The sequence below is a fragment of the Gracilinanus agilis genome, chromosome 1 (assembly GCF_016433145.1).
Source record: "Gracilinanus agilis isolate LMUSP501 chromosome 1, AgileGrace, whole genome shotgun sequence".
Taxonomy (NCBI): Eukaryota; Metazoa; Chordata; class Mammalia; order Didelphimorphia; family Didelphidae; genus Gracilinanus; species Gracilinanus agilis.
The window spans coordinates 144179894-144191845 of NC_058130.1; positions in this window are offsets into that span (position 1 = coordinate 144179894).

Here is an 11952-nt window from a genome sequence, read left to right on the forward strand (position 1 = left end):
ATCTTGACACATTCTAAGTGAATGTCTGGGCTTGGTCTTGCTATCTGTTTTCTTTAGTACTATTTCTGATTTTCCATGTAACACCTGAGATACTGTCATCCAAATGCAATGATCCCAATGTTACTGAAAGAAAAAAATATTTTATTGTAAAGAAATTGATATATTGGGGAATGGCTGAACAAATTGTGGTATATGCTGGTGATGGAATACTATTGTGCTAAAAGGAATAACAAACTGGAGAAGTTCCAGGTGAACTGGAAAGACCTCCAGGAACTGATGCAGAGTGAAAGGAGCAGAGCCAGAAGAACACTGTACACAGAGACTGATATACTATGGTAAAATCGAATGTAATGGACCTCTGTACCAGCAGCAATATAAAAACTCAGGACAATTCTGAGGGATTTATGGTAAAGAACGCTACCCACATCCAGAGGAAGGACTGCAGGAGAGGAATCATATAAGAAAAACAGCTGCTTGAACACAAGGGTTGGGGTGGACATGATTGAGGATGTGGACTCGAAACTACCACACCAATGCAACTACCAACAATTTGGAAACAGGTCTTGATCAAGGACACATGATAAAACCAGTGGAAATATGTGTCGGCCATGGGTGGAGGAAATGCGGGGGGTGAAGGGGAAAGTAGGAGCATGAATCATGTAACCATGTTAAAAATGAGTATTAATAAATGTTTAAAATTAAAAAAAAAAGATTGATATATCTTATCTTTTTCATCTATTCATCTTCCTTCTAAAGTTAATCTATGGATTCTTTTACCATGTTTTCTGTACATTCATCTTCACTCCAGTACTATTTTAAGAGATGAGTCTTCCATCACCCTTCAACATTTTATTTTGCAAATTAGTTTATGATCTTAACTAATTTCCCTTGGCTGCCACACATTACTAAAAGGAGAGCAACTTGGCTTTTCTGATTTACTCACTGTGGTAACTGTTTTACATTAAACTTTTAAAGAAAACAGAGTTTAAATTGCTATCTGTTCCTTTATCCACTTCCTATTTTTCAATTTCCAACAACTTGTTGGTCAAATGGAAACTGTTTTAGTGGTATTCCATATGTTCACATTTAACACTGATTTTGATCTATTTTAATAACTTAATAATCTTACAATACAAATACCATTGACATATATTCTCGTGTTAGTAACAAGTTGTTTCCCAAGATATGATATCAACCTCATTTTGTTGTGATATTACTTAGTGACTGCTATATATATATATATATCTTCCAACCCTTTTTTCTTGGAAAAAAAAATACTCATAGGATAGTAGGGCTGAGGTAGTTTACAGCCTCTAGCCTCTTTTGTTTCTTGTTCCTGAGCCATATTCTCCAATACACTGAAATGTAGAATGTACAAAGTGTTATGAGATGAGAAAAAGGAAATATTTCCCCCATCTTCAAATGAATGATTCTGAAATAACATTTTAAAATTAAGTCTTGAACCATAAGTCAACCTGTCAAAAGATGGAGATTAAGGAAGAACATGAGCAAAGATACAGAAATAGGGGGCAGCTGGGTAGCTCAATGGATTGAGAGTCAGGACTACAGACAGGAGGTCCTAGGTTCAAATCTGGCCTCAGACATTCCTAGCTGTGTGATCATGGGCAAGTCACTTAACTCCCATTGCCTGTCCTTACTACTCTTCTGCCTTAGAACCAATACCCAGCATTGATTCTAAGACGGAAGGTAAGGGTTAAAAAAAAAAAGGTGCAGAAGGACTTCAGGAAGAATCTGGAAGGTGGAAATTAGTTTGGCATGACTCAAGTGTAGACTATGTAATGGCAGAGTACAAGTTGTACTCAGATAAGATTAGAAAGGTAGATTGAAGCTATACTGCTGAAGGTATTAAATGTAAGAATAAAGCTTTTTTGCTTACTTTACTTGGTAGGCAATTAGAAGCCATTCAAAGTTTTTGAGCAACAGAATGAATAGATTAAGTTATTTGTGCTTTAGAAACATTAATCCAGAAGCACTTATAGGATATATTAGAGTCTGGGAAACCTGTTAGAAGGTCACTGCTACAGTCTAGATTAAGGATGAAGTAGTATTACAATAAATAAGAATGAATTCAAGAATTATTCTGGAGGAATGACAGGGCCTCATAACCCACAATGTGGGGGAAGAAGAGTTAAAGACATTTCCTAAACTTCAGTCATGAGTGAATGGGGCATGGTGGTACAATGACAGATGTAGGAAATCAAGAAAAGGTTAAGGGAACCCAAGTTCAGTTTGGAATTTATTGAGTTTGATGTGATAATAGAATATTAACAGAGAAATCTATTAGGCAACTGAAAATGTTAAGTTTGGAACTCAGGAGAAAAGTAAGGAAAGGGTGATTTCCAAGTTGTCCAAAGAAATGACAATTGAAGTCATAGAAGTAAATAAGATTACCAAAGGAAAAAGCATAGAAAATACACAAGAATTCAAAATGTACTTATTAAGAAGATGCTACATGCCTCAAAAGCAGAAGGCTCTACCTTAAAGGAGTTTACATTCTCTTGGAGTTACAGAAAGCAAAGGATGAAACCATAATTAACACCTATACTAGTAAGGAAGTAAGAAGGGCATCAAAAGATACAGAAAAGGAATGGCTGTGGAAAAGAAAAAAATCAAAGAATGTGATGTCGCAGAAATTAATGCAGTAGAGAATACTGCAAAATGCCAAATACTTAAGTGGTTCATAAAAATGAAGACTGAAAAATATGGTTTAATAACGAGTAATGAAAATAAAGTATAATATTAAGAACACTAGACTATATGCCAGAAGACCAGTGTTCTAGTCTAAGGGTACTGGGAGCCAGGGTCTAGAACAGGGTTTGTTGGTTGATTAGGTTTGGGTTTTTTTTTAAACCTGGTGACCATAAATAGATCTTAGTCTGAACTTGGATGTAGAAAAAAATTACATCTTTCCCCCCTATCTCCCTACTACTACCTTAGAGATTTAACATTTCTTTCAATAATTAATTTTAAAAAATTATTCTGAAGTAGGCTTCATCAGATTGCCAAAGGTTGACCAAAAAAAAGCTGGTCTAGGGGTTCTAGTTCCTAATTTGCCACGAACTCATTATGTATGTCACTTCCTTGCTTTGGGTTTTGGTTACTCTCATCCCCAAAATGAAACGGCTTAATTATATAATCTCGAAGGTCTCGTTGAGCTCCACGAGGAGGCACTCAGTATATCTTTTGATCGGGAAGAAATTCTGCAGGCCATGTCTTACAAGAAGACCAGGGCGCTTAAGTGTATTTGAGTAAACATTACTTCTCAGTTTCTGAGAATAAGTGAGTCATATTGCATTGGCCGATCTAAAGACCTTCTATTACCGGGGAAATTCCCATACAATATGGTATCTCAAAGGTTGGTTCAAGGTCTCATCTCTCTTTAAACTTCGATGCGTGACCTCCGTCCTAGCCCTTTTGTCTCCCTTTCTCTCTCCGTACTCCCAGGGTCCCAGGGGCAGAAGAGCATGGGGGCGCTGGGGTCTCCAGCGCGGCCGCGGAAGGGCTGCACCATACAGCGCATGTCAGGGCTTGGTTTCGGCTCAGGGCGCAGGCCCGATCCTAGCGGTCCTCTCCGGTCTCCCCCCAAGCGCTCCCGATGCCCAATTGGGCCGAGATTAGCCAGACCTCGAGCTCCGCTGCCCTAGCCTGGCCCTGCCCCGCATTTTCAGGCTCAGCCCCGCCCAATAGTTCTCCCTCCCGGTGGAGGTTGCTACAGGGCTGTAGCAACCTCCATCCAGCTAGGGATCAGTGTCCCAAAACTTCGGCCAGAGGAGACCAGATGAAATGAGGGAGGGGCCGCAAGCCCACAAATCCACTCACCTCTGGGTCAGGGAAATCAGGTATTCCAGAAGAGACCAGGAAATAGACCTAGATGGGAAAAGCCTAGTGCTCCTCGCTTGTGATTGGTTCTATTTCGCGCCCGCGCGGAAGGACCCTCCTCCTCTATTGGTTGAGATGACTGTCCTTGGGAGATGGCGGCGGTGACGCGTGTTTTCTGTAAGACAGTGGAGCTTTAGTAGCCGTGGCGTCACTCCCGGTGCCTCGTTTCCACTTCGGATGTCTGGTCTCCCCGCTCGGAGCGGCGCTCCGAGTCAGGAACTCGAGTCACGAAGCGAGGAAGGCGGAAAAGTCGAGAACGTAGGCGAACTGATCAACAGACCAAAAGTTGCTGCTACATCTGTAGGCGATCCCTGGAAGGAGAGCCGAGAGACACCCCGAATCCCATGAAGGGCTGAAGCTGCTGCATGCTGGGAGTTATAGGCTGCCAGACTCGCGTGAAGGCTTCCGGGAAATGGAGTTCCGTCTCCCTCCCCATCCACGCGTGGACGGCATGGGGCGGAGACAGAAGAGGAAATGAAATTTAACCTCTGACGTTAGTGCTTTGTCTGTCTGTTTCCAGAAAAGCCTGGAGTCGGGGAGGTGATGGTGGTTGTGTTGTCACGCCTGTTAAAGGAGGCTGTGATGTAGGGAGAAGGCGCAGCCTCTGCGCAGTCTCCGTCTTGGATTTTAGTGACCTCCACATTCTGGGCCGCAGGCTGGCTCCCATTTCCTGATGAGTTCCTACCTTTCCTCACCCGGGAGAGCAGTTGAGAGTGCGAATGTATCCTTTTAAAACTATTCCTTCTGCAGGAGAAACCATCCTACCGGCATCTCCTAGCAGCATCCATCCTGTAATAATGATGACTCCGGTTTTTTATATTGTCAAAATATTCTCTCTTCCAGTTCTTCCTCTAAATCTGAACTGCACACTCCAGTGTGCAGTGGTCATTTTTTTCACAGTGCAACTAACTAAATAAATCTATATAATCTACATATCTACACACACATATATTCCTTTTAAGGAGATCTCATTTTAAAGGCAATATTCCATACTCAGAATAATTTGCGTATGTAGCCTTCCTGTGACATATGACTCTTCTGTAACATAGTTTTAAAAGATTGGTTGGGAAAAGAAAGACTAAACGATTTGCCATAATAATTGTTAGAATTTATCTAACTTTAGCACTCTTCTAGCCATCTGGCTACTGATTCACACAACTAATATGTATGCCACTGGCTCCCTCACAAAGTCAGTCACTTTTGTTGCAGATTTAGACTCAGACAGGAAAAGTGTTCCTGGAATTGAATACCCTTAGTTTATCACTTCAGGCTATAAAACCTGATAAGATTTTTATATCTCTTATTTAATTAATCTGGGATTAATGAAGATTTGAGTCCAGTTTCTTTAGGTTCTGGGGCAAAGAAGGCGAGGTGGAAAGAATGTCCTTTTTTTGTTGTTTTATTTTTAAACAAAAATCAGTCAGTGAATACAGGGCCTTTATGACTGATACGACTCAAAACCTTGTGGATTCAGGTAGTACAAATCATATTTTCCCTTGTCATTACAAATAAAAAACTAAGGGAGATTAAATGATATGCTTTCCTGTTTTAGTAGTGCTCAACTCCTCATATGAGACCCCATTTAAGGGGTTTACTTTTTTTTTTTTTTTTAAACCCTTGTACTTTGGTGTATTGTCTCATAGGTGGAAGATTGGTAAGGGTGGGCAATGGGGGTCAAGTGACTTGCTCAGGGTCACACAGCTGGGAAGTGGCTGAGGCCGGGTTTGAACCTAGGACCTCCTGTCTCTAGGCCTGACTCTCACTCCACTGAGCTACCCAGCTGCCCCTGTTTACTTTTTTTTTAAACATTTAAGAGGTTTTCTTTCTTTCTTTTTTTTTTTTTAACACTTACTTTCTGTGTTAGAACTGATAACATTCCAAGACAGTAGTGGGGTAAGGGCTAGGGAGTTCAAGTTAAGTGACTTGGCCCAAGGTCACACAACTAGTAAGTGCCTAGGGTTAGATTTGAATCCAGTATCTTTCATCTCCAGATTTTGCAGTTTTCTTGGTAAAGATATTGGAATGATTTGTCATTTCCTTCTACAGTTCATTTTACATATGAGGAAACTGAGGCAAACAGGGTTAATTGATTCTGGACAATAGGGTCAGAGCTAGTTAAGTGTCCGAGGTCAGAAATTCCTGACTCCAGGCCTGGCATTCCATCCAATGTGCCACCTACTTGTCCCTGCTATGCTTTCCCACTTCTGGTCAATTAGTTTGTGGTGGATCCAAAATATAGTCTCCTAAATTCAATTTCTTTTCTACTATCAGTAGAACATTCTGAAATTTCTTTCCAGGCTACCACTTCCAATTTTGCTCTCACTTTTTGGTGTGTCCCCTATCATCAGATAACCAGTATCTCTCCTCTTCTACCACCATCAATCAGCAAGTATTTATTAAGCCCTTACTATGTGCTGGGTACTATGCTAAGGGCTTATTACTAGAAAGACAAAAGGGAGTTTACCCTCTAGAACAGTGATGGGCAAACTACTGCCCAAGGGCCAGATGCAGCCCCCAGAAATGTTCTGTCAGGCCAATGGACATTATTCTGAATCTGACGAATACAATGAGAAGGATACAATATGCTGAAACTTTGAAAGAGTTGCCTTAGAAGCAGACTGACAAATGAGCATTTCCTTTCCTTTGGCCCCCTCTTTAAAAAGTTTGTTCATCACTGCTGTAGAAGTTTACAGACTATTGGGGTTAGGGAGGGAAGAACATGCACACGTATAGGATGTGGAAAAACATGCACATGTATAGGATATTGTTTGTTCTTTGTTTTCAAAGAGGACCAACAACATCATGGGGTGATTTCTTGACTTGTGCATGAATTAAATTTAAATGAGGCAGAGTTATGCAAAATCATCAGCTTCACTCTCTTCCCGAGTCAGAGTTCCAGTGGCAAGACAAAAGTCAGGATGATGGGATGTAGTGGATAACCTTGGCATTTTTGATATCTGGACCAAATTCTAAGTTCTCCACAGCACCTGCTTCAGCCACCTTCATGCTGTTGGAACAAATTGTTCTCTTTTGTCCATTCCACTGGGAGAAGTCTTTACATGCTTGGGGTAGACACCCAATAACTCACGGATGGGTTTGTGGCCCATTGGTTACCTTCAACCTGGTTTAGCCTTTCTACCAAGATGGTTTTACTAGTGTGGCTGCTATCCATGCTATGGCTTCTTGGAGTCACAGATGAGAGTCAAGTGCCAAGTGGATGCCATCCTTCACACCAGGGATGCTAGTCCTTCTTGAAAACCTACATGCCTTTTTTTAAATGTATGTATGTATGTATAAAATAGATAAAATATGATTTGAGAGAAGACACTGGCAACTGGGGAGTAGAGAGATAAGAAAAGGCTAATCTTTGAAAGAAACTAAGGACTCTTTTTTTTTTTAAAACCCTTAACTTCTATGAATTGGCTCATAGGTGGAAGAGTGGTAAGGGTGGGCAATGGGGGTCAAGTGATTTGCCCAGGGTCACACAGCTGGGAAGTGTTTTGAGGCCGGATTTGAACCTAGGACCTCCTGTCTCTAGGCCTGACTCTCAATCCACTGAGCTACCCAGCTGCCCCCAGAAACTAAGGACTCTTAAGAACAGTTGTGAGAAGGGAATGCATTCCAGTTATGGGGGGCAACCAGAGCAAAGGCTTAGTGCTAGGAGATGGAACATCATGTATAAATAGTGAATGAATGAAAAAGCATTTATTAAGCACTTGCTGTGTTCAAAGCTCTATTATAAGTGCTAAGGTTAGAAAGAGAAAACTTGGGCAATCCCTGCTCTCAAGAGTTCATACCTTAATCAGGGGAAAAAATACATTAAGAAAGGTTTCAACTGTAAGTCAGATGGAACAGTCCCATGGTCCTTAGGGTGTGATGGCAAAGCATATGGTAATGCCTCTTCTTTAATTTCATATGCATTGGTAACATCATACTAGTTTGTCATACTGAGCCACTTGACAGTTCCAAGGACCTGAGTGCCAAGAACTTTCTTTTCTAGATCTTCAATAGCTCTGGCCATAGCACTGCAGGGGTAATTGCCAATCAGTATCTCCACAGTGGTTGCTTTCCAGGGTGATATCTGTAATAACTGGACTAGAAGGAACCACTGCTCTTTCCAAGACTCTTAGATCAAAGGTAATGGGGCTGTCTCAGTAGGGGACTAGGGGAAGATGATGGTAGTAGTAGTTTGAGTTGCCTGACACATGCAGCCTTCTCTCTCTCATGGTTCTTCATTTTCTCTGGCCCACCTACCTGTGAGTGTTTTGATAAGATGGATAATAATAATTTGTTTAAAAGTCAGTGTAGCAATATATATGACACTCAAAATGCTGGCCAGTTTTAACTGTGTCACTACAATTTTTAGAACAGAAGTAATGGTGGGAAGTGATGAAAGTACCATGTATGTACTCTTTTGTAACTATTCAACTCTGCTATTGTGGCACAAAACCAGTCATAAATAATATGTAGATAAAGGAATATGGCTGTGTTCCAGCAAAACTTTACTTAAAGATGTAAAAACCATTCTTAGCTCATGGGCAATATAAAAATAGGCTGCTGGCTAGATTGGCACCAAGGGCCTTAGTTCGCCCATCCCTGCTAAAGGTAATGAGAAGCAATAGAAGTTTATTGAGTAGAGGAGTGACAGCTCAATCCCTTTTTTTTAGAAAAGTCACTAGCAGCTATGTGAAGTTGCTAATTGCAGAGGATACAAATGTAAGAAGGAAAAACAGTCCTCACCCTCCTTGAACTTGCTTTCTTTTCTTTCTTTTTTAAACCCTTACCTTCTGCAGAAGAGCAGTAAGGGCTAGGCCAGGGGTCAGCAACATATGGCTCTCGAGCCATATTTGGCTCTTTTGAGGCCAGATATGGCTGTTTCTGCAGGAGCCATAAAGTTAATTTTTTTTCAGGCACTGTTACAGGAGCGCACTGTGAGCACTGTACGGCACGAAATTACATTTTAAAAAATGTGGCGTTTATGGCTCTCACGGCCAAAAAGGTTGCTGACCCCTGGGCTAGGTAATGGGGGTTAAGTGACTTCCCCAGACTCACACAGCTAGGAAGTGTCTGAGGCCTGATTTGAACCCATGACCTCCCGTCTCTGGGCCTGGCTCTCAAACTACTGAGCCTTCTACCTGTCACCTTGAACTTGCTTTCTAATAGGAGCAGACAACACTTTTTGGGGAGTGGTCCCCATGGAAGGAAACATGACTAAGCTGATGTTGCACATATTCTTAACCCTTATTCTTTTGTTCTATTTGTTGTCTAGCTCTGCTGCATCTCTAATAATGAATAATGCTGTGGTTTCCTTTACTAAAATCCTGAAACCTGAAGAAATTTAATGGTTTCAAGTTGACTCACATCACATCCTATTGCTACATGAAACATTGGTGATAGACTACACTCAGTTATCTGAGAGCCAAGTCCAGAAGTTCACAATAAGGGCAGTGGCAACATTAAACTGACAGGCAAACAAGCAAGCATGAAAAGTCTCAGTGATTTAGGATAGGGCTGCAGTGTGGGGAAGAACGGGATATTGAGTTGTGGACAGAGGTCTTTCTGAATTGGAATGTTAATGAAAGGGATGAATATATTCCTAATTTTTGGTTTACTGTTAGAACCTTAGAATATTGACCAGGCTCAGCCATTATCTCTCCAGTACATAATTGTATTACTTACTTAATTGCTGCAGGTTCCCTAGGAAGTGAAATGCAAACTATGATAATGTGGTAACCTAAGTGAGAATTTTTGGAACTATCATTACCATGAAAAATAATCAAAAACAGTACTACATCCCTGGAGGAATTCATGAGATAAGAATTACTATCTGAAACGTTGTTAAGGATCATGATGTTATTCTTTACCAGTAAGTGTAAGCTCCTTGAGGTCAGGGACTGTTTTTTTTTCTTGTATTTTTATTCCTAGTGCTAGAAATGCAGAGTACCAAATATTACACCAAAAAATGCAGCCAATTATATTTTAACATAGAGGAAATTACTGTTGATGATATAGAAACTATTCTTCAACCACCTATTTGTGTGCCGTCAGACTACTGACTTGTTAGAATAATGTTCAAAATGATTCAAAACTAGAAAAGAAACTAAAAATTTGAAAGAGAAAAAAATATGCAATTAAAACACTACCAACCCCCTCACAAATGGAAAATGGATGATAGAACAATCATTGATAATGTTTGCACAATTGTTTAACCACTAAAATCTATCCACAATACAAAAGAGCCTAAAAACAGTATTGCCAAAATCCTTGTTAAGCAGAGATGTGGCAGTCAAGGAGAAAACCAGTTTGGAATAGAGACTCATCTTTAAAATCTTGTGGAGGACATGGTAGAAGATTATGAGTAGTATTGCTTCATAAAATAGCAAGAAGCAATGGCACTAAAAAGCAGTTTCAAGAAGGCTAGATGAGACATCTGGATCATGTGAAAAACAAGATGGAGGACTAGATAGTTTCTCTGATCTTTACAATCTTTCAAACTTTGTTAAGATTAGAATTATATTCAAGGGGGCAGCTGGGTGGCTCAGTAGATTGAGAGCCAGGTCTAGAGATGGGAGGTCATAGATTCAAATCTGACCTCAGAGACTTCCTAGCTGTGGGACCCTGGGCAAGTCACTTAACCCCCATTGCCTAACCCTTACTGCTCTTCTGCCTTAGAACCAATACATAGTATTGATTTTAAGATGGTAAGGGTTTCACAAAAAAAAAAAAAAAAAAAAAAAAATTTTGTCAAGAGGAAAAGAAGCACAGTTGTTTTTTACAGGCTAAGACATAATAACCCTAATAAGATAACATCATGATGGATTTTTTCATTAAATTTTTCAAAAATCCCTCCTACATTAAGAAAGGGAGGAAAACACAATCCCTGTTATAAACATATATTCAAGCAAAACAAATTTCCATTCCAAAATTCCATTAGCCATGACCCCAACATATATTTCATTTTGCACTCGGAGTCCCTCTCTTCTCTATCAGGAGGTGAGTAATATGTTACATCATGATCCCTCTGGAATTATGGTTGGTTATTTCGTTGATCAGAGTTCCTAAGTCAAAGAAGAAAATTATGAATTAACAGCAAAGGTTTACTTGTAATGTGTAACACACTCAGTATCTCTCTTATGATAACCCTAATATTTTGGACCACACAATGGCACCCACAGGTTTATTTTTTGGGATCCCCTGAGCAATCTCCCTGCTACTACTATAGTGCCTGCCAGCTCACCACCCACCCTTGCCATCACCCCACCATTCTGTGACAACAAACAACAACTCAACTCTATCCCACTTACCACGTGATCATGGGGTGGAGGAATAGAAAAATGAGAGCACCTTTTGCCTGAGTGGTAGCATGTAAACTATTCTGCAACAGAGTTGAGACAAAGAACTAAAGAACAAGAGCAGTATGTTCATATGTTCATGGGGCTCCAAAAGGCCTGAAGGAAAGGTGATTGGCATGCAGCTAATGACAGTTCTATACCTCCCTATTCCCCAAAACTCTCCAAGAAGTAACTTGGGGTAGAGACTCAGGCTGGTAAAAAGCAAATACCCTAGCATGGGAGGAGGCCTTTATAGCTTTGAGGTTTGGTCCTCAAGAAATCTCTCAAAGGGAAAGGACTCAGAGATTGAGCAATAGGAGAAGAAAAAAGGAAAAAGACTGAAATTACTAAGTGTTTCAGGTGGAAGAAAACAGTTAAAAACCATGAGTACAAGCAGATAGATCATGAGAAAAGATAGTAATAACAAAAAGGGAAGAAGGCCTCCATGATATCTAAGCAAGTTCAAATATTTCCAATAAATATTGTAACATAAAGGAATATAAATTCATGTCAAAGGAGGCAGAGGACTCCACATTTGCCAGAGCACATGAAATTGCAGCAGAATATTTCTGAATGTCTCAAGACAGAAATAAGAATTGTGAAAGCAAAACATATTACGCAGCAGAAATGACAGAATAGAAAAGACTTAATCCATTGTGACAAGTCTTATCAAAGAAACAAGAGAGAATAATTTATTAGGAATACAAACAAACAAAAGTGA